Here is a 23,566-nt window from a genome sequence, read left to right on the forward strand (position 1 = left end):
AACCATTTATGACTTCATTATTTTTCTCAATTCAGCCCAAAAACCTCACACAAATAATCTTACCACAATAGCCTTTCAATAGACTCAATGTCATTCAATTACAAAACAATGCTAGCAAATTAACCGGAAATAATGTTTAAGACAAATAACAAAATAACAGATTTGATGTCTCTTAGTATTTTGGTCACAACCGAAGCTACGTTTATCGGATTGGGGTACACTTTATACCATTTCGAAGCTAAGCCAAAGAGTTACAACTTTCATGAGACAACTAAACCCAATTTACAGTTGATCTAGGTCGAATTTGCAGATTACAGAACCAGAATTTCATTGTCAGTCTGGTTATAAGCACTGGATTTAAATGGCAATAACTCAAACTACAAAATTCCGATTGAGGCATTTTCAGATGCGTTGGAAAGATGAAACATAGAGCTAAAATTTTTATGTTTTGGCCAAATACTGATTTGATGCGGATCAAAGTGAAAAACAAATCCAAAAATGTGAAATCTCAAAACTGCACGGAAAAGAACATTTGTCAGTCAGGGGTATTTTAGTCATTTCACATGCTACAGTGCTCCTATTGAGCTAAAAGTTTACAAGCAGCTATCTAATACCATTTTCTACAACTTTTATGTTTTGATCTAAGCCTAATTCAGCCTCTAACGTGGACGAATGAAGCTGGTCGGAAGCGGGACAGTTTAATCTTGAAGCTGGAAATTTGATGAATTCAAGGTATAAAATTCTCATTCATGTCTTGAACCACTACTCCAACTCCCTATCTAAGTTTATTAACATCATATGCTACATAATCAACAAGAAACACAATTGAACAACTCAAACCCTAGCTAAAAAATCCATCATATCCATCAAAACTACTTAAATAACTATCATTAGCCAAGAGTATGAGTTGCTATACAAACTTAAACAAGATTAAGGAAGAGAAAAAGTAAAGATAGCCTTAATACCTTGCCAAAGATGCTTGCAAGAGAAACCTCAATCTTTCCTTCCAAACCTTTAGCACACCAAGCTTCCCAAGTTCCCAAATAAGAGATTAATCGGTTTAGATTTTCGATTTTCACTCAAACTAAGCTAGAAATCAAGATTGAAATGAAGTGATTTTTCTCTTTTTTTTTCTCCCTTAAGTCTCGGCTGCAATGAATCTAATGAGGCAGAAATGGAGCTCCAAGAAAGGATAAGAAGCTAAGACTTGTCTTGGGTCAAAGATGGTTGGATGACTTCCAAGTGTCACCACAAGATCATTTCTCAAATTTTTTCCTTTTCCCTTGGTTTTTGTAGTCAATAATTTCGGCCCTCTTGAGCTGATTAGAGGCTGATATTTATGCACTAATAACAATGATATTAAGTTAATAAAGTGGTGGTCAAGTGGTGTGTTCAATCGGTAGCGAACGGTACACATCGGTTCAACCCGATTTTTCTTAAATCGTGTGTACTAGTGTTTTAATGTATTATTCACCAACTTATTATTATTACTTCTAATCACACACTTTCTCTTATCTAAACCTCACTCTTAATCACCAAATTGAGTACACGCTCCTCACCAATTAATTACACTACTAAAATACACAAAAATCCTAATTTACCCGAACGATGAAAGTAAGGGGGAAACTCTTAATTCTATGATTTATTGCAACTATGGAGAAGGTAAATGAGTAGTAAATCTATTATAAAGTAATTTATTCAAAATAAAAGAGAATTTTAAGAAAATAAGAAGAATTTTGTGAGTCCTCATAGAGATTGGACGTGGTACTGCTGAGCTGTGACATGCTTCGAATCATCCCCTTCATGTTGTTAATGAGAGCTTTAAGGAGGTTAAGGCTAAATCTAAAGAGTTGAGCACAAAATTTCCTTCAGATAGGGAGCTCCAGTGTATGTAAAGACTTCACAGAATTCTTTTCTTCCATTATCCAGTGATTAATGTTAGAGGCATTTCTAAGGCCTCTTAGTAGTAAAAAATAAACTCCAGATGCTCGTAGTGTGTGAAACTCATATTCATATGTCTTGGGCTAAGGAGTATCATGTTTGACTAAGTTTTGACAATGTTATTGCTCATTCTGTTGGTTTGCTCTGGGTGTTCTATAATAATTCATTTGTTTGTTCAGTGGTAGGGGAGGGTAGCCAATTTTTATCTTTGGTAGTTTGTTATCCATATCTGTCAATGCCGATTTTTTTGCGGTGGTACATGCTACTACAACTACTAAGGAAAGAAGGGCTCTTTAGGGCGGTCTTTTTAGGAATAAACTACAGCAAGGGCCTTGATTTAGTTGCAAAGATTTTAATGTGATTATTGAAGTAGGTGAAAAGAGAGGGGGTCAGCCATTTAGGGTTGCTAAAGCAGCTAAATTTGCTAATTTTATGAGTACTGCTGGTTTGTTCGATGGAGGTTTTTCAGGTCCTAGTTTTACTTGGTACAATAATCGCCAAGGTAAAGCTAGAATTTGGAAACAGTTGGATCGTCTCTTAGTGAATGCTGAGTGTTTTGATGCTAATTTGTCTTTCAGAGTTTCCCATTTGGCTCGTCATCCTTTGGATTATGCGCCTTTGTTAATCTCTACTTTTACACGTTTAGATGGTAAACCATGACCATTTCAATTCATTAATGCTTGGACTGATCATAAGGAGTTTCTGGGGGTAGCGAAGGAATCTTGGCAGCAAGAGTGCTTTGGTTCTCCAATGCAAATACTGTGTTTTAAGTTGTAGCGGTTAAAGAAGTGTATCCAAGTTTGGAACAAGGAACGAGTAGGAAATTTTTATGATAACATCAAGAAGGCTGAATAGGAAATTGAAAGGTTGGAAAAATGCTTAGAGCAAGGGAGGTCCGAGGATGTCCGATTGGAATTGCAACAGGCCCTGGCTATTTTGAGGCAATAGAGGAATCTTTGTGGAAACAAAGGTCAAGGGTCAAATGGTTAGGCTTGTAGGACAGAAACACTAAATTTTTTCATTCAATGGTGTAGCAGCGACACATGTAATCTGTTATTCATCTTATTCAGAGTTCTAATGGTGACTGGGCTTCTAAGGATTCTCTCATTGGTGCTAAGACAGTCAAGTATTTCTCCTCTTTGTTTTCTTTAGATGATGTTTCTGTTGTTTCAGAGGTTCCTAGGGTTATCCCTCGCTTAATCTCAGTGGAGGATAATGAGTACTTGGAGGAGGTTCCTTCCTTTGAAAAAGTTTGGCAGATTGTTTTTGAGATGGATGGGAATAGTGCAGCTGATCCTGATGTTTCACTAGTAAATTTTTCTCTTTTATCTGGGAGCTAATTGGGGGGATGTCTACAATGCAATGCAAAGTTTCTTTTATGGTGCTGAGCTCCCAGGGAGAGTTACTGCTACTTCCATTGTTTTTCTTTCAAAAGTTAATCAGCCCAAGGATTTTTCCCGGTTTCACCCTATAAGCTTGTTTAACTTTGCAAATAAAATATTTCCAAAAAATTTGGCACATCGTCTTGTTCCCATTCTGGCCAAGATAATTTCAGTAAATCAAAGTGATTTTGTTTGAAGTCATTTGATTTCGAATAATTATCTCTTAGCCCAAGAAATGATTTCCAACATCGGGAGGAAAACTAGAGGGGGTAATGTGGATCTGAAACTCAATATGATGAAAGCCTATGATCGGGTGTTGTGGTCCTTCTTGATTAAAGTGCTTCGAGCTTTTGACTTTAGGGAACGCTGGATTGATATGGTCTGGCAACTTATCTCCAATGTATGTATTCGGTAATTGTGAATGGTTCTCTGTTTGGCTTCTTTAAATCATCTCGGGGACTTCAACAAGGGGATTTGCTATTCCCTACTTTATTTATTATTAGGGTAGAGGTATTGTCACTTTTGTTAAATAATTTAGTGAACTAATAGAGGTATCAAGGTTTCAAAGTTCCAAGAGGTTGTCTGACAGTTCCACATTTGGGATATGCGAATGATGTGCTTGTGTTTTTAGTGCAAGTGTGTCGTCCTTGAAGTTAGTGATGAGTTCACTGGCTTATTATGTGGTTGCTTCAGGGCAGAAGATCAATATAGAAAAAAGTTATTTTTTGGTGCATTCCAATTTATGTCCATCTAAGAAGATGAAAATTCAATGGATAACTGGCTTTTCTTTTAAGCCATTTCCTATTAAATATTTAGGCTATCCTTTTTTTTGCGGGTGAAGGAAGAAAGATTATTTTGCTGGATTGTGCAAGGCGGTTTTTCTTAGAGTTGAATCATGGCAGAATTGGTTGTTGTCGTTTGGGGGGAAGATTTTGTTGGTGAAACATGTCTTATCATATATGCCAATTCATCTTTTAATCGTAGCATCTCCTCCCAAAACAATCTTTAAAGGGCTTGAGTGCATGTTTTTAAACTTCCTTTGGGGTTCTAATGAGGGGGGACGCATGTATCATTGGATTAGGTGGAGGGACTTGTGTGTTCCATGTGAAGAAGGGACAGTGGGACTAAGGTTAATAGAGGATATATAGGGCTTTTTCAATAAAATTGTGGTGAATTTTCTTTCCAATACGTCTCTTTTGGCAAAATTTATGAATGCTAAGTTTTACTTGGAGGTGCATCCAAATATGATCTATGTTGATAAGGGTTTGGAGGTGTGGAGAATGATGACGAAAGTTCACCATCTTGCGGAACAGCACATTGGGTGGATAGTTCATTCTGAAAATTCTAACTTCTAGTTTGACAATTGGTTAGAAAATGGAGTCTTGGCTTCTCGAATGGATATTGTTTTAGATCATAAGGTTGTTGATTTTGCTGGTAATGGTACTTGGACTTTTCAGCTTATTGCACAATGGGTGCCTCTAGAGATTGTCACTGAGATTGGTCGTGTTGCTCCACCTTCTAGTCAGCTTTCCGACTTGATGGTATGGAGACCGTCACAATCAAGTCTATTCAATTCAAATTCAACTTTTGACCTGGTGCATCATCATACTAATTGTTCCTTTTTGTTTAAAAGAATTTGGCATCAGGTTTTGCACTTGAAAACTTCTTTTTCCCTATTGTGTCTATTGAGGGACCATCTGCCTTTAGATTGTACCTTATGGAAATTTGGGTCTCAAGGGCCATCTAGATGTATATGCTGTTCTTCTCCTAATGTTGAAACTTTGGAACACGTGTTTGCTACTGGTGAGATGCCTCTGTGAGTCTAGCATTTTTTTGGTGATGCTGTCAGTGTTTCTTGGACTGGTTCTTCGTTTCAAGTTTGTATGGCAGCCTGGTGGTATAGGAAGCGGTGTAATAAGTTTTTGGAGTTGGCATCTATGGAAGTTTAGAAATAGTATGAAATATGAACAGAATAAAATCGAATGGGTTAAGCTATGCAATTCAATCCTTGCTGATCTGTTGGAATTGTTCAGGTTGCAGTTCCCATTTTGCAAGTTTTCTTCATCTTCTTGGCCACAATTTTACTTGGCAATCTCTAGTTGGACTACTCCAATATCACACATGTTTATAAGATGGATTCGACCTCCTCATACTATCCTAAAACTCAACATAGATGGCAGCTCCAAAGGCAACCCAGATGTTAGTGGAGGAAAGGGTGCTTAGAGATGATCGGGGTAATTTGCTTTTGGCTTTTTCTTGTAGTTTTGGATTCGCTACTAGTTTGCAGGCCGAAATCCATGCTCCTCTTTGGAGTGACGTTGTGTTTACAGAAGGGTTTTAGTAGCTTCAAAGTTGAATTGGATTCGTTGGGCTTAGTACAAATTTTACAGAGGAAGTCTAGTTGTCCATGGAAGATTTATAATGAGGTGCAGCAGCTTTTGCTTTTGGATCTCATTTTCTGCTAATTAGTCATTATTTTCATCAGGCTAACCAAGTTGCAGATATGTTGTCGAATAAGGTTGTTTGCTTGTTAGTGAGGTGATTAATTCTGCAAGTTCATCATTGCCACCCTTAGCTAGAGGAGTCATGTGTTTACATAAGTTAGGCATTGCGTTTATTAAGAAAGTTATGCATAAACATGTAAGAGAGTAGTATTTCTTGTGTCCATTCATTTTGCTTGGTGATTTATCTAATAAACTAAGGGTTGACGTCCCTCCCCGTGTACGGGGTTAGCTGAAAAAAAATTAAATTAACCACAATAAACAATATTTGGCCATAAACATAATTAAGCAAAAATTATACCTAAAAATCACACAATTCATCAAAATTACTCTCTATAAGCAATGTACATGCTAAAACATCATCAACCAACCATTTTTAGCTAATAGCATCAATCTAAAGGGATCAATAACAATCCAAGCTAATTTTTCAATTTTATCCAAATATAGCAAATTGTAAAATTTTAACAACTATTAAAGCATCATGTTGCTATATTTGAACATGTAAACATGTTTTAACATCCTTAATATGCATATTGGAAGCCATAAAACATCATCAAAAATTCGAAATTAGCAGATGTCAGAAAGCTTAGGAAATTGAAAATTACCAACTTTTAAAATATAAAGATTTGATGAAGAAACTTACCTCAATTACGTAGAAGGATATTTAGTGATGCTAAAAGTGCAAAAAGCCCTATGAAAATAACCCCAATTGACCTCCAATTGAAAGAATTAGAAATGAAGAACCCTAGCCCTCAATCTCTTGAAATCAAATTTTGAGGTGTTTTTCTTGAATTTCAATTGGTTAAAAAGGTTCTAAGAGGATCAAAAGGTGTTGGATTGATGATTTCTAGCAAAAAATGGAGTAAAAATGAAGATTTGTGAAGGTGTGTGTGTGTCTGTGTATGGAATACATGAGGTTGGAGAAGAGAGGAAGAAAATCGAACTTGCATTTTCTATTTTTTAAAGCCTTTTGCCCTAAAACATGACCTGAAAATGTAGCTCTGAGCTTGCATTTTTAGGTTGCATCTTGTGCCTTAAAATTACAGAAGGCAATACGCAGGCTCAAGAAAACATAACCTTAGGTCGCGTTTTCGAGCCTACATTTTTGCTTTAATTTTACAGAATGCAATACGCAAGCTAGTGAAAATGCGACCTGATGCCACGTTTTTCTGAGCTTGCGTATTCTTCTGCAATTTTTCTGCAGAAATTACGAACTTTTTTAAAATTACAAATAGTACCCCAATTGCTCAAAATGCATTCTAAATGATTATTTTGTCAAAATAATCAATGCACACACATATAAATGATCAAAACATGCATTCTAACCCTCTTTAACAAATCGGAAACAACATTTACTTAAATTGAAAGGCGGAGTTCCTTAATCAAAATTCACCATTTTCACCTCAAATGATCATCTTTGCTTCCATTTTCAATTCCTACAGATGAAAAACAAAAAAATAACTTATATACATAATTTAAACATAAAATCACACAAAATTAATATAAATCACTAAAACCTTGGGTTGCCTCCTAATTAGCACTTTTGTTTATAATCGTTTGCTCAACTCAAAATAATTGGTTCCTTAGATAAGTGTTGGGGAGCCATTTTCTCCCCAAGGATCAAAACTTCGAAGCCAATCCACCATGTGATGAGCCTTGCCTTGATCTGCATAGTCCAACTTCCTCAAATGTTTAGGAGGAGTATTAGATGTGACGCCCCCACTTCTCCCAAGGGTATCCGTGAAACGCCTGCCCAACTCTCGCCAAGACTCGATACAAGTCAATTCCAAACTTATGGATACACAACCCATAAATAAAGATCAAAATAAGGAAAAAAATCTCTCTTAATTAAACTTTCAAGTCTTACAACCACAAGTTCTCAAAATTACATCAACATTCCCAAAATATAACTACTATGAGTCGGCTAGTCAATTACATCCCAAAATTCTAATTAAAAGTAAACAAGTCGGCTTTCCCCAAAATTCTTTCCATTCCGAGCTCCTGTTAAGGAAAACAAACTAATGGAGTGAGCTGACGCTCAGTGAGGCTAATAAAACATACAAACACATAGTTCACATAACCATAGCATTTGTACGAGAATTAAAACAAGGAAATTCAAGTAATTCATAAATAATAATAACACACATTCAATAAGGATACAGGAGCTCTCAGGATCTAGATTCCACTTGCTTCGCCAAGGCTCGATCGAATAACTCCATGGAATGACACTCCGTCAAACCCGGGTAGGTATTAAGTCTGTAGAACTCCACTTACTCTTCTCTCCTGTTCACCGTTACATTCCCTGCTCCGGACCTGCACTTCTTTTATAAAAGGTACTACTCCACGAGTATGCCAAGCGAGATCTCTTAATAGATCAAGCTTTTGATTATCTCATGGTTCACCGAACTTCTCGACCAAGCCCATGCTGGCTCGAGTCGCAAGGTCGCCCAATTGAAATTTGGGCGTCCCCCAATTACAATTATAAGTCGAGGAGATTCACTCCAATCGACATTTAATCGACCACATGCAATTCAATTATGAGCAATTCAATTATATAACCAATTAAAAGAGAACGAGTGCGATAAAGTACACACTCGACTCGACAATTCTAAATCATGTAATCAATGAGAAGCAATTCAAGTAATTTCAACAATTCATGCACTTGACACTCACCAATTCAAAATAAGTGAGTAAGTGCAAATAAGGTCTTTAGTGGTCGGTTCCGAGATTCCCTTCAAGATTCCCTTGAGCGCCTGAAGAAATAACAATTAATTATCACCCACAATTACTTACAAACCCTTTGCCAAACAAGGAAGAATGTACACTTGCGTAATACTGAGACAATGTCTCAAAAAAAAGCCTTAATATCTCAAAAAATCGAGGTTCAAAAGTGAGGATTTAAAGTCACAAGAGAAACTTGTATCCTCCGTAAAATCGAGTTTAAAATGATCTATCAATATGAAAAGGAAATGAAAAGTTTTTAATAACTCATTTCCTACGAAATCAGAAATTTCCCGCTTTACGCGATAAACTTGGTAAAAACAGATCTTAAGTTTGGTACGTCCAAAAATGGAAATATTTACACCGTTCGAAACTAGATTCAAAGTATTAAAAGTTCCTAGAAGACACTTTCCAAGATTCTAAACGGAGAGCCTTCATATTTCAGCTCAAAGTTGCTAATTGAAGAAGGTAAGACAGAACCAGTCTTGGTTTTCGGCGATATTTGGAAATTCAGAAAAATTCACAGAAAGTGACTCAGCTTTTGAAATTTGTAACACAATAAGAGTTCCATACAAAGTTTCAAACACAACAAGCGGAACTAAATTCGGAGTTTTGAGCAACAAGATATAACAGTTTGAAGTCGGTTGATTTTTGTAATCTGATCAGTGAATTTCCAGATTTGAAAAGTAATGTTTGGGGCATTATTTGAGTATCGAATTGGTATTGAAATTACACCAAATTTGGTAAACTTAAACTTCCATATAGGGATTACTTCTCTATGAAATTTCAGGTAAAAACTCGCAAGGAAAGGCAGTTAACGAAACGACCAAGATTTGGGAAAATTTCAAAGCTAATTTGCCAACCGGAGTTCTCTTCCTTTCTCAAAAGTCTTGTCCAACAAAATCAGCCCCAATTCATTCAAATTTTTGGAACCAAAGTTCCAGAACATTTAATAAGCAATTTATGAGCAATTGACACAAAAATTTTTGGAATATAACCTCCCAAAACAGATTTGACCATTCGGTTAACAAGGAAGGGAAAAGTTTCCAATTTCCAGCTTTGTTGCATTTCCGAAACCAAACCATATCGGACTCTGTACAACTCCAAATTGAAATTGGTTTATGGTGTTGGAAACTAGGTTCCAAGTGCTACAATTTATCAGAAGACATCATTTTAAAAATCCTTTCACAAATGGGACAAAATCGAGCCACCATATGCAGCTTCCAGTTTCATTCGCATAAACAGTCAAAACAGAACTGCCAACTTTGCCGACTCGCTACGGTTCACTCAAAATGAACCAGTAGGGGATTTTTATACCGTTGGAAAACTATGAATGTCTAGTTTTGAATGCCACCAATGGCACTCAATTTTGACTTTTGTACAAAAAGTTACGTTCAGACAAAGAAGTACTGTCCGAGTGCACTGTTATACGTTTTCCAGATTCGAACCTTCACCAAAACTCAAGTTTTGCGTAACCAATCGATACGATTTTTGAAAGACACTTTGTATGTACAATATACAACATATAATCATCAATTTCACAGTCAAACAAGCATCAAAATTTTGAAAACAAAACAGAACAACAGGACCATAATTTTCGGCCAGCTTCCTTTCCAAGTTTTCCTTCGATTTCTCTCCACCTTCTAACCGTAATCAAGCTATATATTATATAAACAACCACAACCAAACAATCAAGAATAAAGTCAGCTATCTATAAGCCTCCTCAAGACTGCTAGCCTATGTTTTAAAGCAAAATAAGTGGTTTCCTCAAGTCCTCTAACCTATTTTCTTACTTAGGGTTGTAAACCCATGAAAACTAAACTTCAATCTTGAAGAAATTGGAAAGATTAAAGGAGATGAAGGTTACCTCCTAAACCCTAGATGAAACCAGATTTTTCCACCAACAATTCTTCAAGAAAAACCACACGATTGCTCCTTGCTCCAAGATGAAGTGTTACTCCAAGTAGTTTGCGATTTGGTGGAGTTTTGTGGGTGAAATGAAGCTAGAACCGTGGAGTTTTCTTCCTCCTTCCTTCTTGGGTGTGTTCGGCCGAATGGAGAGGTAAGAGAGAGAGTGTGTGATAGTTTTTGGCTTGTCTTGGAAGCTTGGACGAAAAAGTAAGGATTAAGTTTAGCAAAAAGTCAACTTTGAATAGTTGTCACGTGCGGGTTTCGTACCACCGTTTTCTCTCGAGTTTGATACACTCATGCACTAATTCTCCAAGATACTTCCTTTAATACTATAATTATTCACTCTTAGTAGTCTAGTATTAATTTCTCAAATCTCCATTTAGCCGTTCTGACATGAAATACGTGAACTTTCGACTCGCACGTGATAAAGCGAAATTTAAGGGCAATACATGCACCTAAAATATAATTAACTAATACTAGGGTAAATAATTATAAAAATAACTATTTTAAGAATAAAACATGAGTCCTCACATTAGACATATCATATGAATGCTTGAATTTACTCTTCAATAGAATTTGCTTGTCTTTTTCTAATTGGCTCACCTTTTCACCTATTTCCTCATGGAATGGTGAACTAATTGAACCAACTTCCTTTTTTGTCCTTACCTCCCTTATTCGTACACCATAAATATTTGTACTAAAAAAACTTATAGATTTAACTTCTTCATGCGCTTCTTAGTTTACCTTTTCATCACATGGCAATTTAGAAACAAGGTCAATTGGTTCTTTGTGCCTATCCTTATCAATTAATTTAAATTCCAATTCCTCTCCATTTACCCGAAATATAAGCCTACCATTTTCTACATCAATTAAAATACGTGTATTGATTAGAAAATGTCTTCCTAGAATAATAGGCATTTTCACATTTTTCTCAATATCTAGGACAACAAAATCCATAGGTATTATAGACCGTCTTACCTTTATGAGCACATTTTTCAAAACACCTATTGGATGTATGATTGACCTATCTGCCAGTTGCAAAGTAATGTTGGTAGTTTTGATCTCTTGAAATCCTAACCTCCGGGCAATCAATAGGGGAATAAATGACACACTTGCACCTAGATCACATAAAACATTAAAGAAGTGCAAATGACCAATAGTGCAAGGGATAGAAAAACTTTTCAGATACTTTAATTTATGAGGGAGTTTGTTCTTAATTCGTGCACTACACTCCTCTGTTAATGATATCATCTCATTATCCACAATTTTCCTCTTCTTTAATATGATTTCCTTCAAGAAACGTGCATAAGAGTGAATTTGTGTAATAGCATCAATAAAGGGAATGTAATATGCAACTGTTTCAAAATTTTGGAAAACTTCTCAAACTCCCAATCATTATCACATTTCTTCAACCCGTGAGGGAAAGGAATAGTATTAGTGATTACATTGGAAGGAGGTAAATCAACATCAATAATAACATGATCCCTTTGGCTCTTTTTCTCCTTCATTTACTACTTCCTTGCCTTTTTCACCACTTGAATCACCAAAATTAGATCCCTCTACTGTTTTACCATTTCTAAGAGTGATAGCATTGACATGCTCTCCAGGGTTAATTTCGTTATTACTAGGTAATTCTCCATGGTTCCTATTATTAATAGAGTTGGCAATTTGACCAATTTGGACCTTTATGTTTCTATACATGGTGGTTAATTGGTTCATTCTTCCCTCAATTCTTTCGAATCTTTGATTGGTGGCACTAGCTAACTTATCAATTTTATCATTGAACACATTGGCTAGTCTTTCAATTGCCATCTCCCAAGCCGGTTTGTTCTTCACATTTGGTTGCTTTGGTTGAAATTCCGGTGGATTATTTGATTTTTGTTGCATTTCTTGATCCTTCTATCCAAAATTTGGATGGTTTCTCGACCCCGAGTTATATGTGTTGGAGTAGGGGTTGTTTTGAGCAATCCGATTATAATTATTAACAAACTGTACTTGCTCACTTTCAACACAAACATTATTATCATGATCTCTTCCACATATATTACAACAAACAACATTTACATTAGATGTAGAACTAGAACCAACACCGGTTTGCTTATTTAACAATTTAACTACATTATTTATTTGGGTACTCAACATGTTAAGAGTGTCCATTTCGATCAAACCTGCTTGCCGTCTAATGTTATCTCACTTGTTGGCCCATTAATAATTATTTGCCACCATTTTCTCTATCAAGTTTTGAGTTTCTTGGGGTGATTTACCCATTAAAACTCCACCTGCGGCTGCATTAATAGTAGTCTTAGTTGAAAAATTTAAACCATTATAGAAAGTTTGGACAATTAGCCAATTGGGTAGTCCATGGTGTGGAACAAATCTCTAAACCTTTCCAATGCTTCATACAATGATTCTCCCTTTTGTTGGCTAAAACTAGTAATATCCATTCTAAACTTAGCCGTTTTGCCTGGTGGAAAGTATTTGTTCAAAAATGCTCTAGCTAAATCATCCCAAATGGTAAAAATATTTGGATCATGAGAATTCAACCAAACTTTGCCTTTATTGCACAAAGAGAATGGAAATAATCTCCACCTAATAGCATCCTCACTCCATTTATTTTAATGGTATCACATATTTCCAAAAATGTGGCCAAGTGTGCATCCCAATCCTCTATGGCATTACCTCCAAATTGAGATTGTTGAACCATTTGCATGAGAAATGGTTTAATCTCAAAATTATTAGCACTTACCATCGGCTTTGCTATACTCGTTTGTGAACCTTGCGTACCGGTAGAGAAAAATCTCTAAGAGCTAGCCTTTTTGCTTCGTTGTCCGCCATTTCTTCTTCAAAAAGTAACTTTATAGATATTCCCTCTATATTTTGTTGCACCTCTTCCTCTTCTTGTTGTGTACGATTTCTTGGTCTTCATAGTGTCCTTTCAATTTTCAAATCAAAAGGCGCGACTACACGTAACATCCGGTGCATAAGACAAGTAGATATTTTACATATTTTTAGTGTGCTTTTGGTGTGTTTTAAGTAGTTTTATAGCTAATTAACTAAGATTCTAGTGAAAATATACATTTTGTGGTTTAAATGGCAAACATTGCATTTTTATGGATTTTAATGGCAAAAACTTCATGTTTTTATAGGTTTAATGATTCATCATCAAATGGAGAGATTTCAGAAGATTATTGGATGAATATTGATGATTTCTAGTAGTTTAAAGAGAATATGAAGTGCAAGAGAGAAAATGCAATTAAGAACAAAAGAAAGCAAGTTTCACAGCTTTGACACCTTGTGGTATTTTGGCTATATCTTGAGCTACAAGCATTGGATTGAAATAATTCTTAAACCATTTTGAAGCTAAGAGATATATCTACATTTGGTATGCAGACATTGAAGTCCAGTTCAGATATTTGCATTGTCAAAATGTTGAAATACAGAAGCACAAACTCTGTTGTCGTAAGCTGGAACAGAGATCTGACCAGTCTTTAGAATTTTGGTCATATCTTAGTCCACAGAGCTCCAAATTGGATGATTCTTGAGGCACTGGAAATTTAACTCAAAGCCCTACAATTTTTATGTTTTGTACAAGAGCTATTTCGACTTCAATCATCGAGAAAATAGCAGTTGAAATAGTGCAAAAGCGAAAACGTGACTCAATGAAAATGTGGGTTGCAGTCGCGTATTATCAAGTCATGTTTTCTCACCTAGTTTCTGCAACTTGTCCATCAATTTGCCTTGCTTTCACACAACTTTTCCAACTCAATTCCAGCTATCAATCTCGGTTGTATCTGATCAAGAAAAGGTTGGAAAGTTGGAAAGATAACTCATGGAAGATTCAAGAGTCAAAAATGACAACTAGAACCAACTCTTCTTGACCTTGAATTCCTCTATAAATAGCAGCCATAGAGGACCATTTTCACAACTTTGGAAGGCTAGAGAAACTCACTAAAAATTGTGCCTTTCACTAGAGTTTCCTTAGTTCATTAGTTAGAGTAGTATACTATAGTTAGTATAGTTTATCCATCTTGTATTTGTAGCTAGATTTGGATGAAGATTGAGGAGAAAAGATGGAGAGGTTGATCTCATGTGACAAGGGTGATATCTCTTCTACTACTTTCTCTCTTGTATTTGATTTCATATTTAGCTATAATACAAGTTTGGTTTTGTGTTTTTAACATGTTTAGTTAAAGTTTATGCCTAGATTTATGGTTGAACTTGCTATATCTTGTTTGTGAGGTTTACTTGGTAATTTGATGATATTATTTTGAGCAAGTTATTTATCACTTTTGTTTTTATAATCATGATTAACCGGCCATTAGTTGTGATTATCTAAAGGTGTTAAGTTTACAATGAGAATTGGAATTTAATACTAGTTCAAGGAAGTGATAAACCTAGGGAGTAAACTCACGAGAGTAGAGGTACACCTATATGGCTTTTAGTGACTTGTTCATATAATTTCATAGAAGAAATGAGCTTGTAGTTAATTTCATAACCATGAAAGTAGGTATGATTTAGCTACAAGTATAGTTGATTCACTATGAGAGTAGGTTTCACATACATTAGGAAATTACCCCATAACTAGCCAAGATAATAGCATTCACTTAATCGGTAATTTCATTTACAAGAGTAGTAAGGAATTCCATATCTCTAGGAGTTTTCTATTGTTATTTTTATTATTTTTATCTCATTGTTTATAGTTTAGATTCAATATCTAGTACATTCGATAGTCTAAATAATAAAAGAGTTCAAAAAACATCGGTAATTGACAATCTTCTCTGTGGGATCGACCCTTAATACCCTATACTCGCTCACGATTCGTATACTTATGATAAATCGCGTGTAGGGTATTTTGAAAATTATAAATGTAAAACTTGATTGTAGATGAGCTAATTGTATATGTATACCCCGCGCACGTCAGCATACAGTACAAGTAAGAAGAAAAGAGATAATGCAATATTTATATCACAAAAATGAATAAAAATTCTAACCTATCTATTAACAAAATCCAACTAACTAATAAAGAAAATGTCTAAATTAATAAAACTTGTTAGACTCTAATATTGCAGCTCCCCGACAACGGCGCCAAAAACTTGACGGGTTCTTAATTATGCACAAGTAAAATTCCAAAATATACCCATTTGACTGCAAGTATATAGATCAAATAGTAGTTTAGCATATATATCGGGTCGATCCTATGAGGAGCAACTAATGCAAGTACTAGGTCCTTACTTACTCTATTATTTATACTTACTATCAAACAAAACAATAGAAATCACAATACCTACTAATTAACTAACTTAACTTTATAACTTGCAAATTAACAGTGGAGAAATATCAATAAATACTTTTGTTTAGGGATGTACAATTTACTTATGGCACAATAGATACAGGTGAATAATTTACCTCTTGTTACTAATGTTTAACTAGAGATTCATTCTATGTTTACCAAAACTCATTCTCATGATCTAGTGGCTTAGATTGGTCTAGTTTTCGCTATTCTCATGGTGAATAACTAGATATACTCTCTAGTTCTACATGAAATATAAAGATAATCCACTCAAGTGCACCTCTACTCTCATGAGCCTACTCCTTAAGCTCCATTTGTGTTGTTCCATCATTATTACCAATTTTCATTGAATAACAACAACTAAAATCTTGCCATTGGTGATCAAGTAACAACAAGTGATAAGCATGCATAAATAGACAAGTTAATACAAGAGGTAGCAAGTATAAATCATATTCAACTCATATCAAATAGTTATAAATTTCATCTACTTCCTAGATCTAGAAATTTTAGCTGCTCATGTGGTATAAAGCAAGAAAGAACATAATTTCATTGCATGAACACATATTGAATCACAAGTAAAAAGAAAAATAGAGAAAGCTTAGCCAAAATGATGAACAAGCTCTCAAATCTTCTATTGCTTCAACAAAATGAGTGGTACAATGAATTCTCCAATTGTTTCTTACAAGTTTCTAGCTAAAGAGAACAAAAAAAGACTAAAACTAAGCTCTTGAACTAAAATTTGATAATAACTCTTTCTTTTTACTCTCTTCAATGATTCTTACATATATAGTATTAAGAGAGTCAAAAAGTGACAAATGAAATAACATAAAGCTTCCTTTTCTCTTCCCTAAAGATTCTTGAGCATGTGCAGCCAAAATTCTGTGCTGGAATTAAGTTGGAAAGAAGTGTGAAAACAGAGCAACTTATAGAGAAACAGGACAAAATACACGACCTTTGAATACGTGACCTGAGCCTGCGTATTTAGAGGGTGCGTTTTCTTACTTCTTTTCTGCTCCAGCTCACCTCTAAGATCACATGCAAGATATGTATGTTGTTGTTTATGCCTTTCACCGATAATACTTGCATGTGATGTCCCATTCTCTTTCCAATTTGTCATGGAATCATGCGCTAATAGAGTTTAAGCGATCTTATCTCCATCCAACGTTTATGTCATGACTCAACTTCTATAATTATAACCAAAATTGCATATTAATCTGCTCAAATGAAACTTGCAACATTTAGAGATTTATAGATAAAGTTACACCTTAAAATTCCTAATTTATACCAAAAATAAACACATAATGCTACTAATAACCATATACAATAAACACTTATTAATTATGTTTTGTAACCGAAGCTTGTTTAATGACCTATCTTAATTTGCCAATTTATAACTCATATTTTTCAAACCTATAAATAGAATATGTAACTATAAAGTTCTTGATTCATCGGTTCTACTATCTTTCTAACTCCATGAAAGGGTTCTTTTACCATCTTTCTGCTACTATAAATACATAACACATTAGACAAATATATTTTTAGAGATTATCATATGGAGTAAAGAATGTTGTCATGTGAGGTTTCTGTCCCACTCCAATAGTGTAAATTGGAATAGATTGCAATGAGAAAAGGCTGGAATGTTGTATCCTGAAGGCGACGTGCTGAAATCTACTACACCGGATTACACTCCGTACGGGTGTGAATCGTGTTAAAGAGAGTGATCTAGTCCACGTCTCAACCCATGCCAAATGTACTTTAATGGTACAAATTATTTGCAATTTTTTATGCAATATTGAGGTATGAGTATTTTAGTTAATTTTCTTGTTGAATTTAATTGGGGAAGTCATTGTTACTTATATGATTATTTTAGCTTAGAACCAATAATTTTAAGATGATCCTGCTCCCATTCAAAAGACTTTATACTTATAAATTTTGAACTAGTTGACGAGATTCTATCATGCACCAAATTTTAATAAAATCTAAGCATCCCATTTTCTGCAAGTATACAGGTTGTTTATCGAGCATAAAAGATATTAGGTGTCGATCCCATATGAAAGATTATCAATTACTGATGATTTTCGAACTCTTTTATTATTTAGACTATAACAAGTGCAAGAAGTTAAATCTATACTACGAACATAAAATAAAAGTAATAAAAATAATAATAGAAAGCTCCTAGGGTTACGAAATTTCTCACTACTCTTGCAAGTGAAATCACTGGTTAATTGAATGTTATCATCTTGGCTAATTATGGCATAATTTCCTAATTTATGTAAAACCTACTCTCGTAGTGAATCAACTATACTTGTAGTTAAGTCATACCTACTCTCATGGTTATGAACTTAACTACAAGCCCATTTCTTCTATAAAATTACATGGAATAGGCCATTAAAGCCACAAAAGTGCACATTTACTCTCATGAATGAACTCTCTAGATTTAGCACTTCATTGAACTAATATCAAATTCCAATTCTCATTGCAAATTTAACACCTTAAAATTATCACAATTAATAACCAGTTAATTATGATTAGATAAGCAAAAGTGCTAAATAACTTTTTTAAAATAATATCAACAAATAACGAAATAAACATCACTAACAAAATATAGAAAATTCATTCATAACTCTAGGTATAAACTTTAGCAAAATATGAAGAAAATGAAAGAAAAGACCACACTTTTAATATAACTAAACATGAACTCAAATACAAAGAGAAAGTAAAAAGAGAGAAGTCACCCTTGTCACATGAGTTCCAAGTTCTCCATCTTACTCCTTAATTTTTCATCCAAATCTAACTACAAATACAAGAAAAATAACTACACTAACAATACTATACTAATGAACTAAGAAAAACTACTAAAGATTACATTTTGGTAGTGTCTCTAGCCTTCAAAGTTGTGAAAATATGTCTTCAATTCCCCTATTTATGGGTAAATTCAAGCTCCAAATGAGTCGTTAAACTTGATGTAAAATGCTCTTGAGATTCCCAAAATATTCTTCAACAAGTCTGCATGCTTTTCTTTACAGCTATAGCTAAAATTCTTGCTAGAATTGAACTGTTAAAAGCTGTATGAACGTAGAACAAATTGCTAAGCAAGTTTTAGAATCAATTGCAGAATATGCACCCTTGACGTTGCGTATTGTGGGTGCATTTTGCCTCCATTGTGGATTTGCTCTTTTCTGATCAGTCTTCAACATTATTCTATTTTTGTACCAACTTCAACTGATATTTTCTTGATAATGGCGACTGAACTAGCTCTTTGAGTTAGCTTTTCTATGCTTAAAAAATCATCTAATTTGGAGCTCTGTAGCTTAATAAATGATATTCTTATTATTCCAACTAATACAAAAGGTCATCCCAAGAGGTGCCAAAGTACCTCTATATATAGGTACTACAAGATTAAAAGTACATCAATCCTATTAAACACCCATTACTACAAGAATATGAAGAAACCTATGAAACGGTTTCTCCACAACATGAATAGATTTATGGATTGTAACTTCTATACATAATGTAACCATAAATCATGAATTAATTCTCTTGGGAATACAAAGGGACATCCACACTTTTAGTTGTTTCATAACACTGCCAATTGGATGTCCATTACACAAAGAATATGCCTCGTTAAAACCTTACTAGGGAAAAATCCATCAGGACAAAAACCCTAGTGAAGGAAAAAGAGCACACTATTCCTGTGTATTAATTTTTCCCCCTAATACAAACATCATTTGAGATCTTTTAATCGTCACATTCCAATATTTTTCACCAATTGCACTAAGATATGGTACTTCAGGACCAAGTATCTCTTCATCTTCCTCTCGCGATCTAAAAGGATCCTTATTAGGATCTAATGATCTAACGACCATTGGAGTACTTAATGTATGTGCTTTATCCATATAAAATCGCTTTAATACCTTCCGGGTATATGCAGTTTAGTGGACAAAAATTTCACTTTTCAAATGCTCAATTTGTAAACCAAGACAGAATTTTGTCTTTCCAAAATATTTGATCTCAAATTATTTCTTCAAATATTCAATACTATTGATGGGTGATCTATTAAATGATTTATTTATTCTTATGAGCTACGATTCCCGACATTAGGGGAGGAAAAATCAACCGAAAGAAAATCACCTGAAAAATTGAATTTTCTCGATCCTCATATAAAATAATGTGAACTGGAAGTTCAAGAAATTATTCATTTGTCAAAAGTTGCAAATCAATTATCAGATATATTTATCGACTCCAGAAGAGTCATTAAATCAACTATTCCTGCAGGAAATATTCTGGTTAAAATTGATATCCCTGAAGGACATGCACAAGTGCTACAAATAAATTTAAAGCCAGCCTACCCAAATAAGGTATAAATTGATTTCAAATATCTCCAGAGATTAAATAAATGTCATGACAAAATTCAACCTTTTGAAGAGGTTGCTCCTGAAGAGTCAACTCCTGAAGAGAATAAAATCATATAAAATTTAATTGGAGCCTAATGAAATGTAGCACTTGATATTATAGAAGTTGATGAGGATCATGAATCTAAATCAGTTGATGAATATCAAAATATTATTATCTATTTCTCAACTTCTTTCTCTAACATCTCCATTTATACTATAGTAGTTTATTAGTTTTACAACAGGAAGTTAGTTATTGGAATGGGGCGAAATCCAAATTTCTTCATTTTAACACCAACTAATAGTTGAATTTCAATTTTTAATTAATTCTAAATGAATGTAAATGGGTGATCCAAATCTATCTAATTAATATTCACTGATTAAATGTGTCAATTGAGTTATCCATTTAGACCCAATTGAATGTATTACATACCCAAACACATTTTGTTCTATATGATAGGTAGAATTGAGTGGGTATATTCAAATGAGTTAGCATGGACATCTATAGTTGTTACTATCATGTGTTCAAATATCATTCGTCTACATTGATGTTAGCATTGACATCTATAATTGTTACTATCGTGTTGTTGAAATATCATTCGTCTACATTGATCATAGCATTTTGGGTTACTTGTGAAAAAAGAAAAGGTGTTAGTGTTTACTTTTTGTAATGCACTTGCTTACTCACAAGGCATTGCTTATTCTCCAAGATTCAACTTTACCCCATGCGATATTAACTAGGTGATTTTGACATCCCTGATTCAACTCTCAACCTTTTCCATTCCCCTTTCCCTCTTACAAAATTTGAAATCCTCCTTTAAATCAAAACATGAAGAGCTGCTCAGACCACTAGCTACTAGGGCATCCCAGCGTACAAATCCAAAACCCTATGTTAAAGCCTTGATTTCAACCCTATGTCAAAGCCAACACTCGAATAGCCTATCGATGTTGAACTCATCACTAGGGAACAACCTAAAATCAATGTTGTTAAACTTGGACTGGATAGCGACTCAGCTAAACTATTGGGTCAGGGGCCAATTGGTCAGATCAGTCGAATCATTCTCAAAAATCCCCTAACATCAGCATGATGTCATAATTATTTATATTTTATAAGTTTTAAAAATATTGAAATTAAGTTCTTGGTTATATTCGACCAATCATACAATATGTTCCAAAAATATTAGACTTGTAATCAAATATACACCTAATAATTATATATATATATATATATATATATATATATATATATAAGTGTAAATTCATGACTAAAATATGTTCATTTTCCAAAACTACTTGAAAAACTAAATTAAAACAAATTAATGCAAATTGGAATGACTAATGCTAAATTGAGAAGATGATAGGGATGAAACATCTTGATTTAGAGATTATTCAAAAAAGTGAGTGATTTTGGTATTTATACTAAGTGGGTGGTGTTTTCATACTCCTATTAATAAATGAAAGTTTTACAATTAGGTAACTCAAATTATGTTTAGAAAACACAAGAAAGAAAATTTTAAAAATCGGGCCAACCAGTCCAATCGAATCACTGGTTTAACCAATTTTTGACGGTTTTGACTGGTTTTTTATCAAAACGGTTTTGTGTGACAAACTAGTTCGAAAAGAAGGTCGGTTCATGGTCGGACCAATCGAACCAGCCAGTCTGGTCCGAGTCTAACAACACTGTCCAAAACAAGGATTAAAATTTTGTGTTGGTCTATGAATGATTAATTACAGAAACCTCCTGAAAGTGGATGCTTTCACTTTGCCCAATTGGATCCAATTAATGAACACGATGCTTGTTGCACTATCATCTGTCATACCCTTCTTGTTGTTTATAAGAGAATAAGATCATTGACAAAAAGCAAAGAGCAAGAGGAAAATTGAAAACTTTCCTCAAAATTTTCAGGTTCAATTGAGCATACTACCACACTCTAAATTTCAAGTATTGTTTTGATGTAAAAATTTTGGATTTAACACCTAAAAATTCAAGATTTAAACTTAAGAACCTATAGTTCAACTTTTTATTTCTTGGAAATTTCTCTAATGTTCATTTGATTTCATGCCTAGTGGTTTGTCAAAATAGTATTTAATTGTTAAAATGATGCTTCGAATGTGCTTCATGTATAAGTTGGTTGAGTTTTGTAAAAAGAAGAATTGTAATTTTGGTCCCCCAATGTTTGGCTTATCGTGCCAAACTAATTGCTAATGTTTTAGCCAAAAAAAATATGGCCTGCAAAATTTCTTATTATAAACAAATATAGGACAATTGATGAAAAATCATAATAACTAATGATTAATCAAATTTGTGTTAGTAAAAAATTTTGACTTTTTTTTTTAGTCCCTAACGTCTGAAGTGCCGATCAATATGGTCCCTTAAGTTTCAAGAAGTTATAGTTGGGGATTTGAAGATAAAATGAAATGTGAATTGAATTAAATATATAATAAATATGTTCCTAAATTCCTATAAAATTTCATGAAAACACTTTTATGTCCACACAATATCATCGTTTTACTTAAAGAATATTTCTTTGTTGAATAAGTTACAATCAAATGATGATATATATATATAATGAAAAAGAAAAAGAGAATTCTATTATTGATATAAAAATTTATTATAATTCCTACTACTCTACTACACAAGTGCTTTCATGAGTTATGCACTTACGCTTTAAATTATTTTCTTAGGAATTGTAATTGAAAAACTAGTGAAGGTAAATATCAATATAAATTGCTTTCAGGAATTTTTTTTTTTAAATCTTTTGTTTGTTGCCTTTGCTACCTATTAAAATCCAATGTTCCAATACCAAAGTCTTAAGTATGTATTTTAATATTCATGTACCTTGATAAGTATTGAATAATTCAAATAATTTTACAAAAACTAATTTTATTTTAAACTCAGTTGATAGCCTATTGATCAACATAATTTACTTGTAGTATATATACGTTATAGTTTAAGGGATATTTAGGTAATCTGTTTAATTATTACATAAAGAGAAAAAAATTAAAATTTATTATTAGCTAATTATTAATAGTGTAAAATAATAATTGTGTATATTGTATCAAATTTGAGATCAATAATGCAAATCAGTAGCATGAATAAATAGAACAGAAAATAAAAAGAAAAAAAGTTTAATTAGAATTTCTATTGCCCATTTAACATATTTTCATTGTAAGTCACATCTCATTTTGTCCTAAATCCCTCAATATCATTGTTTAAAACTTAAGCGACTATAATTATTAAAATTGTAAACATTAGATAACAATAATACAAAGCCAAAGTGTGTAACTAAATGTAATTTGAAATTGACTGTTAGTCATTATTGAATGTTCACCAAATGTCCTAAATGTGCCTAATATCAAAACTTTTGGCAAGCATCAAATTAGTTTTGGCCAGAATTTTAGGAACTAATATAGCACACTGGTCAAATA

The 23,566-nt window shown here is 33.7% G+C and overlaps 1 long non-coding RNA gene and 1 pseudogene across 1 annotated transcript; one reads left to right on the plus strand and one right to left on the minus strand.

The window, feature by feature from the left end:
* Positions 1-7,650: 7,650 nt before the first annotated feature.
* On the minus strand, positions 7,651-10,642 carry LOC140016366 (uncharacterized). The gene is made up of 3 exons (XR_011822750.1): positions 10,413-10,642; positions 8,498-8,577; positions 7,651-7,825 (listed from the first exon to the last, which is right to left on the minus strand). It is a non-coding gene; the product is annotated as an uncharacterized lncRNA (long non-coding RNA).
* A 2,170-nt stretch (positions 10,643-12,812) lies between these two features.
* On the plus strand, positions 12,813-12,909 carry LOC113717428 (small nucleolar RNA R71; annotated as a pseudogene).
* Positions 12,910-23,566: the final 10,657 nt, after the last annotated feature.

Source organism: Coffea arabica, chromosome 11c (genome assembly GCF_036785885.1).
Source record: "Coffea arabica cultivar ET-39 chromosome 11c, Coffea Arabica ET-39 HiFi, whole genome shotgun sequence".
Taxonomy (NCBI): Eukaryota; Viridiplantae; Streptophyta; class Magnoliopsida; order Gentianales; family Rubiaceae; genus Coffea; species Coffea arabica.